At 44.2% G+C, this 22,889-nt stretch overlaps 1 protein-coding gene across 7 annotated transcripts in view; it reads left to right on the top strand.

Moving 5' to 3' along the window:
* Positions 1-22,889, top strand: part of MPP7 (membrane palmitoylated protein 7) — a 236,338-nt gene that overhangs the window by 12,757 nt on the left and 200,692 nt on the right. For 2 of the 7 annotated variants that reach the window (XM_025204418.1, XM_025204419.1), the window contains one exon: positions 13,584-13,867. The exons of the other annotated variants lie outside the window; for them this stretch is intronic. The gene's annotated coding sequence lies outside the window, so the exon portion shown is untranslated. The remainder of the gene's footprint in view (positions 1-13,583; positions 13,868-22,889) is intronic. 7 annotated transcript variants of the gene reach the window in all.

Below are 22,889 nucleotides of genomic sequence, written 5' to 3'. Positions count from 1 at the left end.
AAAGATTGTTTACTTACACCGAGATGGCAGTGGTGTAGGCTGGAAAACTTGCTTGAGTTGCGGTTACAGATGGGAACGAAGAGAGGCGGACAAGAGTTCTAAACTCGTGAACTCTAGCCCAATCCGGCTGAGGGCTCTAAACACGCGAGCCCGTCGTGTCAACCGAAGAAAGTACTCGTCCGAAAGAGCTCTGAATAAACTCACACGAAGTTTGCTAGGCTCCGTGGGTCCCTTCTGCTCACTCATCCACATGAAGTTTGCTAGGCTTCGTGGGTCCGGTTCTTTTGCGCGCAGGGAGGGATACGTCTAGGAATCTATCGGCGCTGGGGAGAGGCTAGAGGCTGATCAGACCTCTGTTGCCTGCTTGAAATGCGCTGGGTCCGTAAGGATTCGCAGCGCTTGGAGATCTTCACACAGCGTGAAGTCTCCTCCTCCCGGTGTTCGTGGAGTCCTCCAACTTGGGCGGAAACCACTCAAACCTTTTATACAGCTAGCAAGCCAATCACTAGCCGCCACGTGTGAATAATTTAGAACTGGCCAATAACGGGGCTCGAATTAGCATACAAATGGCGGGAACTCTTTGTAACGAGCATTTCTGTGCTGCAACAAAGAAATGCACCCTGCAAAGAAAGCTTCAAATTGGCGGGAAATTCTCCCTTGCACCGGGGTTCTCTTTTGCAGCAGAAAACTCCACAGTGCAAAGATGCTATAACTTAGCGGGAACAATTTAGCAGTGCTGAAGCACACACAAACAAAAATCACACCCTTTGGGTTGTGACAGTCAGGTATCGGTTCTTTCACCCCTTGGTACATGATCACAGTCTTCCTGAAACTAATTGCCATCCAGAAGCTCTTGCATGACTCAGAAAATCTGCCCAAGAGATTTTACAGGGAAGATTCACTGTGGGTAACCAAGGCTGAATAAACAGGAAAACTCTCAGAACCAGCTCTTTCACCTTGGTTTTTTGTTCAGTACTGCAAGGTATAGAGCAGTCTCCCTCTATTCTTGTTTGCAGATGAATGCCATCATTGCTTCTGCAAGTATTCAAGAACAGCAGGGATGAAAAGTAGATGTTAAAGAGCACAGGATCTAACACACCCGTTTCAACCTGTTTCATAGTAGCTACGGTCAGGAGGGACCTGAACAGATCATCTAGCCTGACCCCCTGCCACAGGCAGGAATGAATGCTGGGTTCACAAGACCCCAGACAGGTGATCATCCAACCCCCTCTTGAATTTGCCCAAGGTAGGGGTGAGGACCACTTCCCTGGGAAGTTGGTTCCAGATTTTGGCCATCCTAACTGTAAAATATTGCCTTCTGACCTCTAACCTAAATCTATTCTCCATCATCTTATGACCATTGTTCCTTGTCACCCCAGGTGGTGCTGGGGAGAAAAGGGCTCTGCCTATTTCCTGTCGATCTCCCCTGATGAGCTTGTAGGCAGCCATCGGGTCCCCCCTCAGCCTCCTCTTGCTGAGGCTGAACAGGTTCAGGTCCCTCAGTCTCTCTTCATAGGGCCTGCCCTGCTGCCCTCTCACCAAGTGGGTGGCCCTCGTCTGAACCCTCTCCAGGCTGGCCACATCCCTTTTGAAGTGTGGTGCCCAGTACTGGACGCAGCACTCCAACTGCGGCATGACCAAAGTCGCACAGAGGGGGATTATCACCTCTCTGGACCGGCTGGAGAGGCACCTTTGGATGCATTGCAAGGTATGGCTGGCCTTGCTGGCTGCGGTCTGGCATTGGCGGCTCATGTTCATCTTGGAGTCAATAATGACTCCAAGATCCCTTTCTGCCTCTGTGCTTTCAAGAAGGGAACTCCCCAGCCTGTATATATGCTGGGGATTCCTTCTCCCAAGGTGCAGCACCCTGCATTTGTCTACGTTGAACCCCATCCTATTCTCATCTGCCCACTTTTGTAGTCTGTCTAAATCTAGTTGCAGCCTCTCTCTCCCTTCAAGTGTGTCCACCTCGCCCCACATCTTAGTGTCATCAGCAAACCTGGACAGCGTGCTTTCCACCCCCTTGTCCAAGTCGCTGATGAAGATGTTAAACAGTGCGGGCCTGAGGACCGAGCTCTGGGGTACCCCACTGCTCACATCTCGCCAGGTTGAGTACAACCCATCCACCACTACTCTCTGGGTGCGCCCCATCAGCCAGTTTTTTACCCATCCAACTGTGCAGGCATCAGTGCCACAGTCACTTAATTTATTGATGAGGATGGGGTGAGAGACGATGTCAAAAGCCTTCTTAAAGTCTAGAAAGACTATGTCCGCAGCGTTGTTGATGTCAAAGACATTTATTTGATTTTTTTTGTTTTCATACGCTACAGTTGTCTTTTATACCTTGATGTAGTGAGCAAATGATGTTCAGGAGTTTGTGGGGGGACAACCCAGTTTCTTCAGAACAGTGAAAAGGCCTCATCTGTTGATTGTATCAAAGTGAGCTGCATAATAAGGAAACACTATACATTGGCTGCCCTTAATCCACTTCATAATTTTAGGGGATTAATTTTTACTGTAGTTCTAAGAGAGAATATTTATATTTAAACCAATTTGTAACTTATGAGTAACACTTAAATTATATATGAAAAATAAGGTCTGCTGTCAAAACCCTGTTAGCAAGCTTTTATCATACTACTGTTCCAGAAATTAGATGCAACAGTGACATTTTGGCGCACAGTATGCCATGAAAAATAAGAGTTGTATTCAGTAATATTTTCCAGAGACTTGAAGCTTACTCATGAGTGAGAGTAGATTAGTTATGAAACTGTATAGAAGTTTAGACTACATAATTGCATTACTGCATTGAAAAAGGCAGACAATGATGTGAAATTTGGCAGAAACAATATTACTGCTTGTTTGGTCTGCACTTACCCTTATTGCTTTTCTTCCTCTTCTTCCACCTCCCTCTCTAAAGGTCATAGCAGTTGCAATGGGAAAATTGTGAGCTTCATTTTTTTTCTATTAAGATGCCAAATTTCCAGAATTTGTAGAACAGACTGTTACAGTTAGACTGACTTTGCCACTGACAAGAGCATTTGTACTGCATCTCAATTCCCCTTGCGGGCACAGAGAACATTGATTCATGGTAATTTTGTTTTTTAAAAAAGGCTGCCTGGCTCAACTGGCAGTAAGATATGAAGACATTAATTTCTGGTTGTCTGGCTATAGTTAAATTTGGGTAGGAAGCTATTTTTCCTTTTCAGGAATTCTTACTTTAGGTCTGTTTCATATCCCCATTGCTTTTTGAGATTTGTTGCTATTGAGTACAACCCAGCTACTCCCACGCCCAAGACGTGTAAATAAGGTGATGAAGCCACTGTTGAAGTGCCCCTTCCTACCCTTCTTTTAACATCTTTTTGGTGTGCTCAAGAGAGGGGAGTAGGGGGGTATGCCTTGGGGTGGCTTCACTGCCACTTTTTGTGGTTTAGTGTACTTGACTAGGAGAGCAGAGGTGCAGTGTAGATGGAGTGACTTTTGTGAGATTGAACACTTTCTTGTTCTATATCAAGGGGAAAAAATCTTTATAGATCTTTAGATGGAAAAGTCACCATAGTGTAGCCAGTAGTCTCTTGCCCAGAACCCTTGCCTGTCTTGTTGAAATTGAAGTTCATAACTCCAGTCTGAGGCACAAAGGAGTCTTGCCTAGGCCCTGTTTGGTGACCAATCTAGTCACTGAGTTACTGACTGTTTGGGAATACCTGTCTCTGGTTTTGATCAGAAATTCTGTTCTGCATCTGGAAACCTTTTTCCTTTTGAAATTGGTATGTACTTTCCTTGTGAAAGCTTGTTTTGATGGTTCTGCACTTTCCAGTGAAACGTCACTTCACTCAAACTCACAACCAGCTAGTCACTGTCCAGTGATAGATGACCACATAGGCCACTAGACAGCTATGAGAATTTGACTTGATTTTGATTTTGCCTTGTGAGGAAGTGTACGCATCACAAACACTAGCATATAACAGGCATTAGCATAAATGACTTTGTCAACCTGTACCATTCATTGGAATAGATCCTAGAGACTAATTACCCTCCTAGTTCTGGACATGCTCCCTCAAATTGATGCATGTTGGCTGGCTTGCACTTGCACTGCTTTTTATGCTGTACATTTAACTGTGAATAGAAGAATCCATTAACCACATGGTCCACACATTTGCATCCATAAGTCTTAAAGTGGTATAGGCCTTGTGTGAATACACAGTTTTTCTTTTCAGGTTTTTTAAAATTAATTTAAAAAACAATTTGCCACATGTTGTGGGGATCTCTTTTTCAGTCTGCTTGCTTCAGACTGTTTTGAAGTTTCCTGATCAATAAAAGGGGTATGTTTTGATTTCACTTGTAAGACACTCTAAGACTTGTTCATATAAGAAATCTAAAGGAACCAAATATTCATAGAATCATAGATTCGTAGGAAATTAGAGTTGGAAGGAACTTCCATGATTTTTCAGGGGACTGAGGTGAGGCTGACTGGCCTGTAGTTCCCTGGATTGTCTTCCTTCCCTTTTTTAAAGGTGGGTACTATATTTGCCCTTTTTCAGTTGTCTGGGACCTCCCTTGATCGTCATGATTTTTCAAAGATAATGGCCAGTGCCTCTGCAGCCACATCAGCTAACTCCCTCAGCACCTTCAGGTGCATCCCATCTGGCCCCATGGACTTGTACATGTCAGGCATTTCTAAATAGTCCCTAACCTGTTCTTTCACCACTGAAGGCTGCTCACCTTCTCCTGAAACTGTGCTGCTGGGTGCAGTCGTCTTAGAGCTGATCTTGCCTGTGAAGACTGAGGTAAAAAAGACATTGAGTACTTCAGTCAGCCTTTTCCTCCTCATCTGTCACTAGGTTGCCTCCCCCATTCAGTAAGGGACCCACCCTTTCCCTGATCTTCCTTTGATGCTAACATACTTATAGAAACCCTTTTTGTTACCCTTCACATCCCTTGCTCGCTGCAACTCCAGTTGCACTTTGGCCTTCCTGATTTCATCCCTGCATGCCTGAGTAGTATTCTTATACTCCTTCTTAGTCATCTGTCCATGCTTCCACTTCTTGTAAGCTTCCTTTTTGTGTTTAAGCTCACTAATTAAAGAGTTCTCTGCTAACCCAAGCTGGTCGCCTGTCATGTTTGCTAGTCTTCCTGCACGTTGGGATGGTTTGTTCCTGCATCTTCAGTAAGAGTTCCTTAAAATATAGCCAGATCTCCCTGACTCCTTTCCCCCTCAGACTGGCCCTTTCCGGGGGTGCTGCCCCATCAGTTCCCTGGGGGGGAGTCGGTCTGCTTTTCTGAAGTCTAGGGTCCGTACTCTGCTGTTTTCCTTTCTTCCTTTTGTCAGAATCCTGAACTTGATCATCACGTTGTCTTCCACTTCCACATCGTCCTCCAATTCTTCTCTGTTTGTGAGCAGCAGGTCAAGAAGAGCATGGCCCCTAGTTGGTCTCTCCAACACTTGTACCAGGAAGCTGTCTCCAGTGCTCTCCAAAAACTTCCTAGATTTCCTGTGCAGTGCTGTGTTGCTCTCCCAGCAGACGTCAGGGTGATTTGAAGTCCCCCGTGAGAGCCAGGGCCTGTGACCTGGAAACGTCTGCTAGTTGTCTGAAGAAAACCTAATCTACCTCACCCTCCTGCTCTGGTGGTCTATAACAGACCCCCGCCATTTCATCACCCTTGTTGCTCTCCCCTCTGACCTTAACCCAGAGACTCTCAACATGCCCATCTCCAGTTTCATACTGGAGCTCTGAGCAATCATATGGCTCTTTTACATGCAGCACAACTTCTCCTCTCCCCTGCTTGTCCTTCCTGAGCCATTTGTACCCATCTATGACAGGACTCCAGTCATGTGAGCTGTCCCACCAAGTCTTGGGTATTCCAACCATGTCATCTCCATTTTATAAGTCAAATACATTTACTTATAATTTAATTGCTACTTCTAATGGGTTTTGTAGAATTGACTTGTATCAATATTTTTGATGACACTAAAGATCATGAAAATCTCTTTAGGAAAATACACTTTTAATCAAAATTGTCATGTGTAATTAGTTCCAAAGCTGCTTTGTAGTACTCTGCCTCCAAAGTGGGTTGATATGTAATATTTCTCTCACATCACTGGTGACAAATCTAGGTTTTATTAGATGAACTGTCAGTCTACAGTTGACTTGAAGCAAATACATATTTTCTGTCACAGATCCTAAATTGTCTCATTCTGCTATGCAAACCTTTAGTTCCTTGCAAATTTTGTTTGATGTAGGTGGCAGCCATCTTAAACATTTAACAGAAGAAAAATGAAAGTTGTTACCTGTAGCTTGTCACATGCATTTTACTTTCATGTCCATGCCTGTACCTCCTGATCATGGATTGTGGTGGTAAATTTAACTCTAGCATTGAATCTATAGGTGGATTTTCTGAACTCGAATTCAGCAGGGGAGGCAGGACTCCATTTTTAGGAAGAGTAAGGTGCTGGGGAAACTTAAAAAAAAAAAAAAAAAAAAAGAGCCTACAATGCAAGATCAAGTGTGGTAGCAGAGTAGTTGAGAAGCATCTCTGCAGCTCTGCTGTGTAAATTTGAGCTGTACTCTGGCCTCTTGCTGAAAGCTGCCTCCAGTTGACCTAGCTTATTTAGGATGGGGCATCCAAGGGTAGTCAGGTGGAATGCTAGTCAAGTTGCTTTCCTGTGTCTTGTTAGCTGCAATAAATGGCATGTTTTAACATGACAAGGCCACTGGGCTGCTATGCTCAGGTGGACCTTTTTCTTTTTTGACATTGATAAATATTTTACAGCATTTAGCATTCATTGCTAAATGCATATTTTATAACATTTAGCCCTTGCCATAGGGTGAACCTGCTTTTTCCAAAGACTTCTCAACCTTCTTTTATTTCTCTAAAGATCAGTGGCATTGTTCCTTCCCTTCTCCCTTTTCAATTTAATATTTTTAACATTCAAGTAGAATTTAGCAGTACTGTTACTTGTATTACAGTGCTGTGACCTCTGTTGCATTGCAATTCCTTAGTACAGAGTAAATTTAATTTATTGGCCTGTAAAGCACCTGCATCTGTCACTGTAGCAGCATTGGCCTTGAAAAAAGTTACTCTTGTGCTGAAAGAGGACAGCTTATGGTGGCAGCAGTATGAGGAAATGAGAGGTTGCTAAATTCCTGACTTTGTATGGCTACGGAAAAGAAGCCAATAAAGTACAGAACCACCCAATTTGCACTCTGCAAATGGAAGATTTGAGAACTGGGCTCTACTTAGTCTAAGGGTCATCTCTGCCCTGAGAATTTAAGGTTTCAGGCATTTGTGGGCTAAGGGGAAGGGAGGGAGCGGTACAGTGCTATCTGTACTAGTACAGTTCAAACTGAAAGGTTGGAGATTAACTGTATATCCTGATTTTTCTACTCATATTAGAAAATGTGACTTACAGGGATGTCTGACTTGTAAGTAGTTGGGGACCATGCTGCACAGTGCAGCACAGTGGATGCCCCCCTGTTCTGCTGTGCCCCCATGCCCTGCACACTGCCACATGCCTTTCCATTTAATTATGCCTGTGCTGTGCCACATGGGCCCCCACCCCATTGTAGCATGCATCTCACTACTCCATGGAGTGCCTAGGCTCTTCTGACCTGCCTTGTCACTAGCTCCATAAACCCTTCAGGCTGTGGTGGGTTTCCCTATTCCAAGGAACATGGGCAGGAGGTGAAAACCAGAGGAGGGAGGGGTGCCTGGAGAGACTACCTCTGTAGCTGCTGTTGGCACCCAAAGGAGCAGCACCCAGACTGGGAACTTGTGGACTACCAGTTGAGCAACTGTGACATACTACATCTTAACTTAAAAGAGAAAAGCAATAAACTGACAAATATTGGAATTCTGTGTGCTGCCTTTGCTGTCCACTTGGTCTCTTATTCCAGGGGTTTTTGACCTTTTTAAAGGAGTGTACCCCTTCTGGACTGTACCCCCTTCTAGCCAGGCAGCTGGAGGGGGTGGTGCTGATGGTTGGCTGTGGGAAAGTCTGCAGGGGTGGAGGACTGGGCCTGGGACCCGGCAAGGATAGGGAGGGAGCTGAGCCAAGCCCGGCCTGGGCCTGCTGCTCCCATCCCTTCCCCTGCATCTAGGGTTGTTTCTGGCAGGGGGAACGTGCTGTGTTCCAGGCAGATGGCAGCGGTGCTGGGGGAGGTGATCCTGCCCCTGTGCTGCCGCTTCCCAAGTACCCCCTCTTCTCTGTGCCACTGCCATGTACCCCCTGCAGCCTTCCCAAGTACCCGCAGGGGTACACTTGCCTCCAGTTGACAACCCCTGTCTTATTCACAAGAAAAATTGGTTTTAATAAAGTAACAAAGATATTAATTAGAGAAGTTGCTGTAAAAGACTTCTAGTTTATTTTCATCAGAAGCAGAAAAGAATAGTCCACAGCTGGAATGTTAGTGGGAGCCAATGGCCATGTGGCAGCTTCCTTTCTCATTTCACCACTTTTCCTGAGTACTTGTGACAAACTATCAGCACTTCTGGCTACTGGTAGCCTTTCACTTGCAATCAGGTGAAGGAACAGACTGTCCTGAGAATAACAAGTTGTAAAAACACTCCTGAGTCATCTCTTTTTAAATAATTAAATTAAAGCTTAAATTTTTTCCCTGGAAAATACAGCAAGCCATAGGGATCGTCTCAGTTACAGGGTGTTTTGTAGTTTTTAAGAGGAACTGTCAGAGGCCAGGGTGACTGGATATATTTTAAGAAATGTTTACCTTCTTTTTGACTTATGATGCACTTGCCCAGAACAACATACTTATTTGAATACGTACCTATAGCTTCTCAAAATGCTCCATCATGAATTCCTTTTCCTGTAGACAATCACTTGTAAATGACTTGTGCTCTCAGAACTCTGACTCTATTCTTCTGTACATTCGCTTACTTTTCTGTACCTTCTCTCCCGAGTGCGTCGATGGCTTATTCCATTCAAAACAAAAGAAAAAAGGGAGGTGGAGGCAATAGTTGACTAATGCTAATTTTTTCTGGGGGGGGGAGAGGAAGGAACATCTCTCAATAACCAATATCATTAGCTTTCAGTGTTTGTTTTCTTTATAGTAAAACTGTTTGCAAAGTAAATGTGGCTGCAATTCTGCAGTAATTTTTGAAAGTACAAGAATAAATATTTCAATTGAAGAATTTTTCTTTCCTTTTCCACCTGTTTTCTTTTCCAGGTGAAGTGGCACTTGTTTCTCAATATATAATTAACATATAATTTCACATTAGCAAGATTTAGTATACTGTGCCCCTATATGGAGGAGTGAGTGTCATGTATTTACTTCTGTTCTTATCCCATCCCTTCTACTTCGTTGAAATATACCAAGGTTGTTAATGTTGTTATCCAAATTTATTATGAAGCAAGAGCTCCCTCTTCTGGGTTAGAGCTATATTAAAATTGGAAAGCTCTGCAACTTTCCCTCTTATTAATTTATTTTTTAAACTATCCTAAGTGTTTCATGTCTTTACAACAGGTAATGATTGCAGTACTTAAATGTAGGAATGTTTTTCTGCAAGTTTTGGTAAAAACTGTGTTAACCTTGGAATTTGGGATCTGATGAATGGCTTGGGATCATGTTTAGGGGTGTCATAATGCCTTGGGTATAAGAACTACAGGGCATCTAAAATAACACTGAGATAATTTTCATGATAATTGTTGACTAAGTGGTTCTGGTTTTAGATATACCACAATTTTAATGCTGTCTAGATAGTGGTCTGAAGTTCAAAAGAAATTTAGAAAGCATCCTTTGGTCAAATTTTAATATAAGAGCTTGTTAAATATTTTACTCTACAGTTAAGTTGTTTAATGGAAATTTTCCATTAACAAGAAGTATCTTTGAAGGTGATCAGTGTAATCAGTGCTGCTGCCTGGCTACAACAAAGCTGTGTTAAAGTTGCATATATTGCTAAAGAGAGTGCAAAGCCTTTCTGGTCGTATAGCAGGGTAGATTGATTTAAATCAAGGCAATTTAAATCATGATTTAAATCATCTCACCAGGATTTAAATCATTGATTTTAAATCACATTTCCCTCTGATACTTCTTCACATATTTCTTAACCAGTAGTGCAAATCTGATCACTAAAACATGTTAATTTACAACTCAGTATAGCATTTTACAACATCTGTCCTTAAACTCTCTCTTTTTTTTAATTTTCACATTTTATTAACTCTAGCAGACAAGTCATCACAACGCTAAACGTATGCTGTCCTTAAAACTTCTACAACTAGATATCATCTTCCCCATTCCCAGTGTCATTTTTATTCATAGACTGAAACAGAAATATGAGTTTTCCTGCTTTTTCAACTCCCAATTGATTTCTTAGCTTTGCGTGAATAATACCAAACAATGAAAACATTCTCTCTGTGCCTGCAGAGGAAGCTACTGCTGTGAAAAGTTGGCTTAGCAACTGAAGGAACTCTGTTTCAAGGTGCCTGGCTAATGATTTCCACCAATTCAGGGGAGTGACTTTGTTCAAAACATCATCAGTAAACATGTACTGTTTAAATGGTTCCCCTCCAGCCCTGAAATTTATCATCACTGGCATAACTGAGGAGTGATTTTGAGATGCCCATGGCATGGCAGCATCATCTTCAGAAGTTAGGCTACCTTTATATCTGGGGATGAGAATGTTTGCAAGAAAATGAGGTGGAGTTAGTGCTTGATCCATTCGCATCTTTATTGCCTGCAGTTTAACTTTCTGGTTAGGTATTTCTTTTGTCAATGTTTCTTGAAGTGCCTTCCAAATTTTGACAGCATCAGCAATGCAGCAACAATCTCTCTGAAGTTTGTGTAAGGCTATGGATATAGGCTTCAGTATACTGAGCATATCCTCTACATTCCACTTCAATCCAGTGTTAGATGCTTTGGATGAGATACTTGCATCTGTTTTATCATGGCTTTCTTCACAATTTCCATGAGAATAGGCCAGTTCTTAATAAATTGTTCAAAACAGTCAACCACAGAATTCCATCAAACACCTTGAGGGAGAATTAGTTTGGATCCTCCTGCTCTCTTCAGTGAAGCTGATACAAAATGGTTGTTACGGAAGTATTTGCGACTTCAACAACCTTTTTTATTTAATTCCTGGAGAAGTACTTAAGTTTTTGGCTAAAAGATGCATTAAATGGGCATTATGTTATTAAGGAGCATCCTTCCGTTTCTTCTTCTAAGGATCTTCTCATCTTTGCCACATTCGGAGCATTTTCTGTGACAAAACTGCGCACGTGACAGGTGAATTTTTGTTCATAGTTTATTACAGCTTTCACTGCCACTTCTTTTAAATATTCTGCTGTGTGGGCATTTCCCAATGTATCTATTGTTTCTGAAGGATATGCAACCCCATCTTTTGTGTCACACAGGCACATATTACTGGAACATTGTGTACATTGCTCCACCCATCATGACATAAACTGGCAAAATTCCCCTCAGTATTTCTCACGTGTTGTTCAAGTTCCTTCTCATACACTGTATCTAGTAACCCTCCACCAATGTCTGCTCTACCAGGTGGAGTGTAGCCTGGTCGTAAGGACTCAACCATGTCAATGAAGTGTTTATTGTTAACAATGCGAAAAGGAGAAGTTGTGGCATAAATGAACCAAGCAATCTTGTCATCTATGGTGTCTTGTTGGTATTTGCTGATCCTTACTACAAACCCATCCATGGTGGTGGTTTTACTGGATGATTGAGATCTTTTGCTTGCTACTGATACTTTATTGTCTGAAATAGGTTTTGTTGCAGCACTGCTGCTAAAAGTACCCACGGATGACTCTGAAGTTGTTGCAGATAGACAGTCAAAGTCTCTTATGCTTAAATGGGATCCTGAAACAAAAAGGATTTTTGAATAGTTGTTCTTCTCAGTTCTATTATTCAGTTAATTATTTACCTTTTTTTCAGCAAGGATGCAGATCCGATTCCAAATTACCAAAAAAGCTAAGACTGACTGCACTTAGAGTGCACTTAATTTTGGAGTAAGCCCCATTGAACTCACTAGCACTTCTGTTTTTTGAGAAAACAAGCATAGGATGGGGTTCCCTTGGGAAAGCTGAGTTATGCTGAAGTAAAATAGGGAATAGACTTATGGCATCACTGTAGCAGAAGGCCACCTCTGTTTCTCCCCAAAAAACTCTGCTCTGTGACAATTTGGTTAGGATGGACCCAGCAGAGGATACACACCTTAACTTATCTTTTTAGGTAATGTGAGCTGGATACATTCCTGAGGGAGGGGGGAAACCTGCTCCCTCTGCCTCCGTGACTGGCATCACATACCTGGGTGAGGGGCTTGGGCTCCCTGGGGAGCTAGGAACTGCCAGTCTGCCCAGCAACTAGTGATGCATTTCAAATTGGCTGGCTGACAGCCAACAGGTGCTGGCCTCCATTGGGCCAAGTAAATAAGGTCATAAGAGCTATTTAAGTTAAGGACTGCCCAGGAGGCGGAGGCAGCAGCCATGAAGAAGACTCGGAGAGAGAAGAGCTGGACCATTTGAAACTTGCTCTTTCTCTCAAGACTCATGATCAAGGAACTGCCTGCCTCCAGAGGGAATCGGTACTTGTGAGTAAGCTACATGAGATCTAACTAACCAATAACGTTCTCCTTTGTACCTAGCATGGGAGACTTATTGGGAGTGGGTCTAGATTATGCCTTGGGGTCCCCTTGGCTTGGCTGACTAAGGGAGACTTCTACTTGTGCTTCCAACAGGGAAGCACCCCCAAGTGCTTGAAGTGAGTCAAGTACCCTTGAGGGCTACTAGGCCTGTGTTACCCATGGGATGCAGAGCCAGCATCAAGCTCAGCCCTGGGCGGTGGCAGTTTTTACCCCAGGCTAGCGGGTGTGCTCTAGGAAGGGGGTCAGCCAGACGTGAGGCACCCTCAGGGAGGCACTCGGAGCCTGGAAGGTGGTCGGGTGCAGTGAGGTGGGCAATTCAATGCAGGAGCACCCCCTACTGGCCCGCCACAGTCACCATTATGTTCTGGGGCCATGATATTCCAAAATAAGGGGCATGTATTATGTAATATAAAATAAGAAAATGACACCCCGTGGCAACTGGCAACTCCTAGATTTCTCTTATTGCAGCTTTCTGTACTGTAGACTTGGGTGATAAATTCTAAACCGAGTTTACTAATTAAACAAGCCATAAGGATTAGCTAAGCTAAACTTATTTTTCTAGCAACATCCAACATAGCAAACAGTTTGGGAATTTACTTGTTAAATCACATTTATACTAAAAGGCATAGAGAGAGTCTTGAAGAATTATGCATTGCAAAGTGAATTATTTAATTTACTAACCAGTTGATCCACATTGTTCTTCAGATATATCCACACCTCCATCCACATCATTTTCTCCCAATAAGCACTTTTCATTATGATGTTTCATTCTTGCAACTTGGCCCTGCATCTCCTTGCACTGCTTACACTTGACACATTTTCCTTTTTTACTCAGGGAAGGAATTTCTTCAAAATATTCCCAGATAGGGTTTCTCCTATGCCCAAAAGTCATGACAGTTTTTCTGTGGTAAAAGTGTGTGGGAATATAGGAAGCTGTGTGTGTACTACTGAATAATGTCTTCCCTTTTTCTTTCCAGTCCTCTCCACTCTGCCTCTGTCCTTTCCTATATTGTCTCTCTGACTTTAAGACAGTGTCTTGACAAATTCTTCTGGCTTCTTGGCCCAGCTCCACCACCACATAAGCACAGAACAACAGCAATCCTATCCAGCCTGTGTTCATGCACGTGTGCCTTGAGTCTGCTGAGAAACAGAAACTGAAAGCCCAGAACTTTCAAGAAGCAAGAGCTGGTAGTTAGGCTGGGCAGAGACTAGAGCCATTTTCATGAGATGAAAAACTGAAATGAATGCCCATGTCTGATTGGTAGGTAACTCAATGAGTGTGACAGAGCCATTAATTCATTTTTATGAAACTAATTATAGGTTTAGCATGTTTGTGATGAGATTTAATTGTAACTTATTTTTTAAACGTGAGAGAAATTTAGTATTTTATTGATGATTTAAAAAAAAATTAAAAATCCAATTTTTTTATTTAAAAAAAAAAAAAAAAAAAGATTTTTATCCACCCTGGGTGGGGCTATCTTTGCGGCCCTTGACAGCTCGCCAAGACTCATTAAGCAGCCCTCCAGCTGAAAGAATTGCCCGCCCCGGTATAGGCCCTGACGAACATCACGGGGCTTAGAAAAAGAAGTTCAGGTTGTTGACAGAGCTTCCTAATTCTGTAGGCAACTTTGCATCCCCCCCTTGCTCTGTTTCAAAGCAGTCGGATAGGGAGAGAGACTTCCTGCATGCATTTTCTCCCGTTAACCATCTGCCAGCCCCTTCGGTCTTACAGATCTTGAGAAGAGTTGTAGTTTCATGGGTGTTTACACATTTGGTATGGCCGCATCTGCATTCTTTCATTCCACCAAAGCTCTGAACATATGAAACCCGACTTGAGATCCTCAGAGCTCTGCAGGAAGGGGACTCCATTTTTGAAGTTTTTGAGGCCTTTACTTGGTGGTAGCTGCAGACTATAATTTAGCTAGATGCTTGTTAGCCAGCAGCCCAGGACCCACAGGTCCTGTTACTGTTATTCTAAAGTCTGCCTTACATGATTTAGACTGTAATCTGCTTGATTTAGGATTTTTTGGGGGTAACCTCTAGTTTCTTGTGACTCCTTTTTAAAACCATTATAAACTAGAAATCCCTATATACCAGCTTTAAGACTGGGAACATACCAGTACTAAATAGCGTTACCATATTTTCATTTAGAAAAAAGTGGACGCCTGTTGTGAGGAGTATATGATTGTGAGGGGCAGTGATGTACTGGTGCCCTGCCCCTGCCCATTCTGTTGCCCCTCACTTCCAAGCCACAACCCTCTCCAGCCCTGCTGCTGCCTCTCACTCCTGACCCGCAGACTGCTGGCCCTTCCAGTGCGCCTCATGCCCAACCTGCAGTACCCTGCCGCACTGGGCAATGCTGGTGCCCCTCAATCCCAACCCACAGCCCCCTGGCACTGCCAGTGCTCCTCACCCTCAAGTCACAGCTCCTCTGCTCTTCTGGTGCCCCTCACTCCTGACCCGCAGCTCCCTGCTCCCTCCAGCCCTGCAACATCTTCCCCCTGCCTCTGCAAGCTAGGGCACCAGTGCTGCCGGCTGGGCCATGCAGCTCTGTGCTGCCCCTGAAGGGCCCCTCACCCCCTTCCCCCACTGGAGGGACAGGCACCATCCCGCCAGCCTCCCTTGTCCTGCTGTGTGCCTGGACAGCTGCCTCAGTGCTGGCAGGCACTGCCTCCAGCAACACACATGCCCCCTTACAGCCCCTTGGACAGTCCCCAAGCTTTGGCCCTTCAACCCCTGCCCCACACAGACTTGCGTACATCCAGCTGCTAGGGCTGCTTCCACCACCCTGCCGGCTGCATCACCCTCCCCCCAGCCCCAAGCAGCTCCCTGCTAGGGCAAGCTGGGAAATGCCAGGAAAAACTTTAAAGCTGAGCTGACCAAAAGCCCAGACATTTGATCATATTTGAAAAAAAACCAAAACACTTGGATGGAGATCGGAGGATCCAAAAAGAAGACACATCTGGGAAAACCCAGATGGATGGTAACCCCAATACTGAAAGTTTCACAGTTCAAGAATGTGCATTTTCGAAGGTAAATCTCAGAGTTAAAGCTTTTACAATGCATACAGTGTTTACAGTGAGGAATTTGATTAACTTAGCCATTACATTTGCTAACACTAACTTTTTGGTGATACCCTGAATCAAACACTGGCTGCTTTGAGGCCACCTTGTCTCGTGCATTTAGCAGCCCTATCTCTTTCTGCAGCCCAACTAGGTTATTACACAGGGTGCTTATACACGAAGAGTGAGGCTGCTCTGATGCACTGTAATTAATTGTTTAATCGATTACCGTGCTCCAGCAGACTCCAGCGTCTTGTGTATCGGCATCCCTGCACTGAAAAATGGTGGTGGGGACACTTTAAATCTCATTTGACAAACTTTAAAGTGCCCTCACTGCCGCTTTTAGCTGATACACAAGATGGTTTGGGTGTTTTAATTAGACTATTAATTTAATTTAATTAAATTAATGCCCTCCTCCTCCTTCCCCCCCCCCAACCACACACACACACACACACACTCTCTCTCTCTCTCTCTCTCTCTCTCTCTCTCTCTCTCTCTCTCTCTCTCTCTCTCTCTCTCTCTCTCTCTCTCTCTTCCCCCCCCGGAGCACATGTATGAATGCCCACAATGTACAGTGGAGATTACTGCTAGCTGCTGGGTCAGCCGCTGAGAAGGAAGCCTTTTATGCTTCTTCTCACTATTGTTGTTTCAGACCTCAGCCAAGAATCAGACAGAAGAGAAGCCTAGTGATCGTCTCAGGCTCTTCCACCCCTTGCTTTATTTCCAGGTCTTTCTACCCTAACAACCATGTTCCTAGCAACCCAGCACTTGTCCGTTCCTCAGGTACTACACCCCTTGTCTTGACCTATGTAGCTGTCTACATAGCTGCAGGAAAGAGCTGAAGTTGTCTTTGGTGTGCAGGGGTGTAGGAAGGTAGCACTGGAAAAAAAAATGCTATAACTTCCCTTCAGGCAAGTCCCAAAACTGTCTCAATCCAGTGACAAATCCCACTGAAAGAATTTCTACACTGTGGCAGCTTATTTGCGCACAGAAACTAGGTGTCTTGTGTCAGCTATTCTGCGTGCGTGCGTGTCCAGATGTGGTGTATGTGTTTTACTTTTTAAAAAAAACGTTAAAAATTCTAAAATGGCAAGTAGTATGGTTAAAACACCATTATTTACTCTTCTTTAAAGGTCCCATTGTGAAAAGTCTTGCAGGATTTGTTCCTGTGATTTTTATGATGTTCCACATAATGCAGGTGAATGGGCAGTGAGGTAGAATCGAGTAAGTGTCTGACTCAGTTGAATAAGACCTCTTTTTAAGATCTCTAAGGAAGCTACGATATTGATTCACACAGTACACACACTTCTTCCCCAAATTAGTGATGGAAAATTGGAGTGCATGTCTTGAAAAAAAGGGCCACTGATGCATTAAAAAGATGTGATGGGATCGGATGTGTGATGCTCATGCTTGCACTTCCTGCCATGCTACACACTTTTTTGGCTGGGAGATCCCATCAGCTGATTGGGGGTTTCTGCTTGCATTAGGTTTATCTGATAACTCTGGGGAAACAGAACACACAGGTCAGTTCTGCATGGCAGCAGCAACAGCTTGCAGAAACATACAAATAAATCTTCAAGCTGCCACCATGAGCTGAAACTGTCCTGTGTGTCTATTTCCAGGAGGAGCACGTTGGATTGACTGGGAAGGGCTTCAGCATGAACACCTGCTTCTGCCACAGCTGCGTCCCAGTCGGACTGTGCATGAGGTGGGCAAGGCAGTTCCACTTGGTGGCAGCAGCAGCCAACCTGCTTGAGAACCACTGATGTAATCTGAGGCAGTACAGCAGTGGCTCTTAATCGGGGTGCTGCTAAATTCAGAGACGTAACAGGCATGCCTTGGATTTAAGAAAGTTGAGAACCACTGAATTAGCCATTTTCAACTTTTCATAATATGTGTTTTGCATGCCATATCTATTATAACCACGGGGTTCAATAAATACAAGTGTACAATGAACGAGTAGAATTAAAACAATAAATCTTATTATGGAGCTGTAAACAGCCTCTGCAGACCCTTTGCCTGGATCTGACTGACTAGCTACCTGCTTTCTAACTCTGTTCCCAACTCGCTCAGTCTCCTGGTAGGGAGCATCTTTGATTTATAAATTCTATCACTACAGAGTCAAAACAGGGGGTTGGGATGGTGCAGGTGCTAAAGCGCATGATTGACAGCCCAAGAAATTGCAAGTTTGAAGCTATAATGGAAATGCTCATGATGCAGCCTGTTAAATTCCAACAAAATCTGAATTCTGCTAAATACCTTGTCACAAGGATGTGAAAAAAGAAAGTAACAAAACACAGTAAAGAATGATTTTGGTATTTATAACGGTGGGGTTTATCAGGTATTGTAGAGGGCATAAATCAGTACCTTTATATAATAGCCAATTAACAGGACATTAGCATGTTTGTACGTTTGGAAATTTATTTTTCCTTAACAAATCACTAATTAGTCAGTGTTATATGTACAAATCAGTAGGACTCCTGTAAGGATTCAGTGCACAGACTAAAGATCAGAATGAGTTATTCCAGTGGCTGACTTTCGCTGTGTTCTCCTCAGTCAGTCTGGCATGTCTCAAAGTATTACTTGGCATTAAAGAACTTAGGGGGATCTCTTTGAAATAGGAAAGTGCACTTAGCGTCTATCATTGTTTTCCACAGTCGGTTGACAATTCCATGATGTTTTAATTTAGTCAGGTTTTTAAAAGCATTTGTTAGTTTTCCTACTGTTATTGAAATTGGTACCTTTTATAGAATTCTGATTACATCCTGGGGCTTGGTACCATTTAAAATCATCATGAATAATTTAGAAGGTGGGATTAAGTGCATGTTTAGTGAATTTTCACATGACACATTTATCCTTCCCTCCTTGGGAGGGTACGCACTTTCTCTTTAATGATTCAAAGGCCTTGGTGGCAGCCTCTTTGTCTTGACTGCCCACCATGACATCATCTGTATACTGCCACACGCGTAAGTCAGGGTACTTTTCTTGGCCCTCATGAACTACGGTAGCTAGAACCATGTGAGCCAGGGTGGGGCTGTGTATCCACCCCTGGGGCAACACAGTGTATGTATACTGCTATCCTATCCACGTGAAAGCAAATACTGGCCAGTGACTCGCATGGATAGGAATAGCAAAGAACATGTCCTTGATATCAGCGGATCCCATCCACGCAGGCCCATAACACCGGATACTTTCTGTCAAGGTTGGTAGTGATGGGATGGCAGCCGTCAAGGGGTCAGTATTAGCATTCAAAGCTCAAAAGTCAATAGTCAGCCGCCACCCTCCATTTGGCTTACGCGCTGGCCACACTGGATTGTTATACGGAGAGTGGGTTTGGATAATAGTCCCGTCCTCCAACTGCTGGCTGATAATACACTGGATAAGTTGGGTAGCCTTGGGGGGAGTTTGGTATTGGGGTCTGTGTACTCCTTTCATGGGTGGCAGGGTTAATGGGATCATGCTACATTGAGTTACAGCTGTTATAGCCATTTCTTCTGGTTCCTGATGAGGCGCTGTGCATGCAAACTGCTGTCCTCTTAGTACATTAAGTCCCATAAGGTTCCCCTTTAAGTATTGCTGCTGCTGCTGCTATTACCTTAGAGCCATTAGGTAACGTGAAAGTTGCTCGGACCAGATGTCCTGGTCGTCTGGTGCCTCCAACTCCAGTTACTTGATGAGGGGTTCCTTTCTCCCCCTTCCAATCCTCAGAATCTAAAATGCAAATCTGGGCACCCGTGTCTAATAGCATATCAATTGATTTCTCACTTTTGCCTAATTGAATCTGTACAGATATCTGAATTAAGGGGCCAATATTAACTTTAGATACTGGTCCCCAGCCCACTACTGCCCCCACTGTGGCCCCTTTCATTGGGGTTTGGGCCAGCTGGACTCCCTAGGCTACATGATCAGGGGGTAAAGGCTGGTGGCCCCGCATGTGCCTGGGAAAATATCGGCAGAGAATCCCTCTGGTGACACTGTTGGTGGCGCAGAAGGCGCTGCTTTCAGGCTTGCCCTTTCACTACAGTGTTTAGCCCATAGCCCCCTCAAGACGTTGGTGGGCAATCCATCAATTTGCACCTTATTGAAACCAGCAGCTAACAAGTCTTTCCACATTTTTCCTTGTGGAGTCTTGGGCTGGCCTTCCCTGGCTTTTCCCAACAATTTGGGGGGGTCAGGAGGCTTGTCTTTTGCTGAGGCTACTGCCATGGCTTTGGTGATTTTTGTCAGCTTGGCAAGCCCTGGCTTCTGCAAAATGGGTTAAAGCTGCACTAATTGCCGGATCACATCTCTTACTGGGTGATTCACCAGCTCCTGGCTCCAAGGCCAACAGGGCTGAGGTGCATTCTGTTGGTGCTCGCTGGCAAAATCTCCTCCGCAACAGTGCTGTTGTGACTTCTGCATCTGGTGTGCAAGACCAAACTGCTGCACAAATGATTTCAGTTAGTGCCAATGATACAAGCAGTGGACAGCCTCCTCTAAATTGGCCCACGCCTGAGGGACAGGGTTAAGCTCTTCCATATTACCATAACTGTCCGCAGCTGCTTGCAATGAGGCAGAAAACAAAGTAACATTTTCATCACCTCCTGCAAACTGATTTAACGAGCTCAGCACGCAGGACAGTTTGTGCTGCTTCAGCCTTACTCGCTGAAATTGTGGATGCCCCTTCACTATACATTCGAACTAGCCAGTCTATCACTGGCTCTCCCGGCTTGGACTTATGCTGCTCTTGTATATCTCTAATCTCAGTATGGGTAAAGGAATGTAGCCCTGTTCAGGAATTCCCTCCTTGTGGCCTTGAACAAGTTACTACTACCGGAAAAACTTGGCTGAGTTCTTCCCTCTGAGCGGGGAAGGCCTGGCCAGGTTCCTCCCTCTGGGCAGGGACATATGGGGGTGGTTCAACACCACTCATCATCAGTCTTCTCCTCCTCTTCCATCCCTGCCCCATGAGCTCAGCTTCCAGTTTCTCTCCATACAGACACTGTCACACCTTGTCAAAAGATGGCTCCACAGCCTGTGCTAACTGCGCCCTCTTCTGGAGGGAAGCGGCCATGCAACCGATCATAATTTTTCCTTCCCTCCGTTCTAATGTCTCCAAGCGGCTCTGGGCAGCTCACGCCGCCTCACACGCCACACTGTTGAAATCTCTCATGTCTTCCAACTCCTTACTCAGCCAGGTGACCTTTTCCCGGAGTTGGGCATTCTCTTCGGCCCCTAACCACAGGCATGTGGCCAGCAGCCATGACAGGCACCCCTTCTTGGGCTTACCCCGGGCAGCAGCAGCAAACAGCCCAATGATCAGGTACAGTTTCTGAGTCCCTCCAGGCAGGCCTCAACCTATCCTTATCCCACCCGGGATTCTCCGTCCCTGTCACTTCCTTAAGCAAAGCCACCAACTGTGCCCACCCAACTCCCTCCATTCTGGCCTTTCTCTCTAGACCAGAGTCTCTCAATCCTGTTTGTGATGCCAATTTATGTCCCAGCTGCCTGCAGAGGGTTCAGGATTGATTGAGAGTGTGGTTGGGGGTAGAAAGGTAAGAAAGGTTTATTGACTTAACAAACACACAAACTATGTGGTATTAACAAAACACGGCCAGACGATAATAATTTGCGTCGGCAACTTACTGGCAGTCCCCTCTGCCTGATGTATGACAAGTTTCTCTTCTGCAAAGCTCAGCAAAGTCAGGTGCCCCTGATCAGCGCTGTCCAAGGGGTACCAGGAGAGACCCTGGTATTCAGTCTTTGGGCTTATAACTTTTGAGCTATGCTGAAAACTTACAGCCATTCAGATTCTCTCTACTTCAAACTGTCCTTAGACTGACCAATAACAGTGCAAGCCTTGCATTCTTTTGATAAGGTTAATTTTTACTATGCCACAGAGCCTACTACTTCAAGGCTTTGTTAAATTTACTAGGCATTACTTCATACAAGGTCTTACTACATCTTTGACTTTAATTAGGCTTTTAACAACAACATATAGCTTAATATCTGAACAAATGACAGAAAAACTCTTGGTCTAATTTTCATAGAGCCTTCAGCAAGCACTTTTATCTCACAGACATAATTTTCAGCTGTCACGGGGGGGGCGGAGAGCATGTGATGGTCCCAAGCAGCCCCTTGCAGAATGAAGCTCTGCCAGCCTGCAAGGGAAAAGCCATAGTTTCCCATGTTTTTCTCCTTTTAAAGGAGACTCTATTTTTAAAGTTTGTTTGCGACCCTTTCATATCTTCTTGCAACCCACTTTTGGGTCACAACCCACAGATTGAGAAACGCTGATCTAGAGTGCAGCATCTAGTTTTGAGATTGCACTTCAAGAAGTATGTGAACAAACTGTAAAAATTCCAGGGAAAAGCACCAACAGAGGTATGGGAAACATGATTTAAAAGGAAAGGCTGAAAGAATTAGGAGAAGTGGACTGAGTGGGGGTGAGTGCTTTGATCTTCCAGTACCTGAAGGGTGATTACCAAGAGGATGGAGGTGGGTTTTTCTCTGTGGCTGCAGGAGACAGGGTAAGGAGTAACAGTCTTAACTTGCAGCAAGGGAGATTCAGGTTGGATGTTAGGGAGAAGTTTATCACTGTGGGGGGTTAATTATTGGAACAAACTACCCAGAGAGGTTGTGGAATCTCTGTCTTGGGATGTCTTTGGGAGGGTTAGACAGACGCTTGACTGGGATGGTTTAGATAGGGATAACTGCCTGAGTTTGGCTTGGACTTAATGACCTTCTGATGTCTCTTCCAGACCTACTTATCTGTAATTCTAATAAACTCCCTGTTTTGAGTAATTAACTATGTTAATTTTTTTCTGTCTCCATGAAAGACTTTCCTCACAAATCAAAGCATCAGTTTGAGACAGAAATGATGTTTTATCCCTTACATGTGAGAAGAGCCTTGATTTATCTGTGCAAGACAAAACCCATCAGATGAACCACTAGCTTCTTGCCCTTGATGACAAGATATGTCACTTTTTTATTTGCTCACAGAGTTGGTTTCTGGTTGTATCCAGCTTTATTCCTTGACTAAGCACACCTAGCAATATTAAAACACACTCATCTAGGGCCCATGCCACATTTATCTCTCTCGTTGATTTAAAAAAAGCTCCTATTACTATGTTCAGGGCAAGAATATGGGGTTCTATTCCTACATTAGCTAAGCATTATGTACAGGCAGTCCTCGGACTTATGACACAATTGGTTCCTGAAAACTGCATCTTAAGTTGAAAT

The sequence above is a fragment of the Alligator sinensis genome, unplaced genomic scaffold (assembly GCF_000455745.1).
Source record: "Alligator sinensis unplaced genomic scaffold, ASM45574v1 scaffold309_1, whole genome shotgun sequence".
In the NCBI taxonomy this organism is placed as follows: domain Eukaryota; kingdom Metazoa; phylum Chordata; order Crocodylia; family Alligatoridae; genus Alligator; species Alligator sinensis.
This window is presented reverse-complemented; position numbering and strand designations above follow the sequence as displayed.